The 2311-nt window shown below is 41.1% G+C and overlaps 1 pseudogene; it reads right to left on the reverse strand.

Moving 5' to 3' along the window:
• Positions 1–246: 246 nt before the first annotated feature.
• Positions 247–1952, reverse strand: LOC122732262 (annotated as a pseudogene).
• Positions 1953–2311: the final 359 nt, after the last annotated feature.

Consider the following 2311-nt stretch of genomic DNA (forward strand, 5'->3'; position numbering starts at 1 on the left):
TGCATTTACAAAACAAAAGAGCACCAAATGATACTTTAAATAAATAGTTCCAGGCAGCTAGGTGGCTCAGTAGATAAAGCACCTGCCTTGGATTCAGGAATACCTGAGTTCAAATGTGACCCTGGGCAAGTCACTTAACCCTCACTGCCCTGCCAAAAAAAAAAAAAAAGTTCATCATTTTGATGAATATATACTTATAGTCCACCTTCTCAGGGATTCAATTATCTAAGAGTGGCATATCACCATTCAGTGGTGCAGGGCTACACTAGCTTTGGCTTCAGTCGAGGGTTCCAGTTAAACAAGTTTACTTTGGGTTGGTTCCAGATCCAGTCTAGTATCCAGAAGCTCATCAATCTCTAGGGGTTTGTCTAAAGAAAATGCCACTTCCAAAGTTGCACTCCCATTTTCAACTGTAGGGGATGGGTTCCCATCAAGAAATGCAAGGAGAGGGGCAGCTAGGTGGCGCAGTGGATAGAGCACTGGCCCTAGAATCAGGAGTACCTGAGTTCAAATGCAGCCTTTAATGCTTGACACTTACTAGCTGCATGACCCTGGGCAAGTCACTTAACCCCAATTGTGTCACCAATAAATGAATAAATAAATAAATGTATGAATGAATGAATGAATAAAAAATTTAAAAAATAGGTAAACAAATAAATAAATAAATGGAATGCAAGGAGAGGAAAAGCTATGTACTGGAAGAGCTGCTTATCTGATTTAGGCTTAGAATTTTTCACATCTTCTGAAGTTGGCTAAATTTCTTTATTCTTATTAGTTTCACTGACCCTTTATTTTCCAATTATGTATAACTGATATAATATGTGGGGTTCATCTGCACAGAGCTATTGAACAGACCCACCAGCAGATCTGGGTCTATGCTAAACTATCTTCCTGAAAACATATCTTGGAAGTCATGGTAATTTTTTTTTGAGAGGCAATGGGGGTTAAGTGACTTGCCCAGGGTCACACAGCTAGTAAGTGTTAGGTGTCTGAGGCTGTATTTGAACTCAGGTCCTCCTGAATCCAGGGCCAGTGCTTTTTCCAGTGCGCCACCTAGCTGCCCCCTCTTGGAAGTCTAAATTGCAATCAATACTGTCAAAATAATCCAACAGTTCAACCTTTCCTAAAAGATGGATGTTTTCATTCAGGATAGAAACCGTCATGAAGACAGGAGCTTCTGAAGTCAGAATAGATGATTTGTTTACCTGGAAAGCACAAGGCATGAGAGAGCTGCCATTCTCATGAACTGAACTCACATGTTCACTGGCTTGTACACTGGCTGGTTCACTACTTTTGACCCCGCCATGAATTACAGCAGCATAATCATCCTCACTGTCATCTTGAACAATGACAATATCAGGGTACTGGGTAAAGTTTTAACTATCAGATGGAGCATCATCATTGGTCTCAGGAGTAATTGGAGCATTTTCTTCACCTATATTATCATCAGGGACATCATAAGTAATGATGTCCTCTGAAATCTGCTCCTATGGTTTTAAACCCTCTGACCTACTATATGGAGCATTGTGGGTGATTATTGGCTGATTCTTCGACAATATGCTCAAATCAATTTGTCTTTGAAGATCCTTTCATATTCAAAAGTCTTCCTGGTGAATTTTGGTTTCTTCTGGTTTTGAAGAAAGAATCTTTCTTTTGATGTTCTCCGTCATCCAGACCCTATTTGAAATATGGGTGCTGAAATTCAACTGGGCTATCTCCTTCTTGCTTTACAAAACCAGAGTCAACATGAACTACTTAACAGACGCCATACATATTTAGTTGCCCACAAATCTTGCCATGTTGTTGTGCTTGAAGCACTTGGGAAGAGTTTCTTTTGCAAACTTCTGTTCATCCAAAACCAGAAAGCTTTGGCCATTCTGGCTCTAGTTGATGAACTCGTTGGTGTGGGCCTCCTCTACCAATGTCCGGAGCTTACTGAGGAAAGCCGGCATGTTCGAATTTGGCTTCATTGTTACAACCCCAGGGAATTCTGAAATCTACTCTTGAATGTGGTGGCTGTAGTGGCAGTGACCCTTCTTCCCTTTTAAAAGCTCTTCCTTGTACACCTTTTTTGTGTAAGAAAATTTTCCCCATTCTGTCCCTCACTTTCCCCTTCTCCCAGTGCACCCTGCCCCATCTTTCTCACCTCTTTTTTTGTTTGTTTGTTTTCTGAGCCCATCCAAACATCATAGATTCATACTCATTCCCTCTGTCTCTGTCACCTCCTTCTAAATTGTAACAATTGGAATGATGCCACCTGCTGCAGACTTACTGTAGAAGAGTTCCGCCCATGAAGTGAAGGTCTTTGAGG

Source organism: Dromiciops gliroides, chromosome 6 (genome assembly GCF_019393635.1).
Source record: "Dromiciops gliroides isolate mDroGli1 chromosome 6, mDroGli1.pri, whole genome shotgun sequence".
Classification (NCBI taxonomy): Eukaryota; Metazoa; Chordata; class Mammalia; order Microbiotheria; family Microbiotheriidae; genus Dromiciops; species Dromiciops gliroides.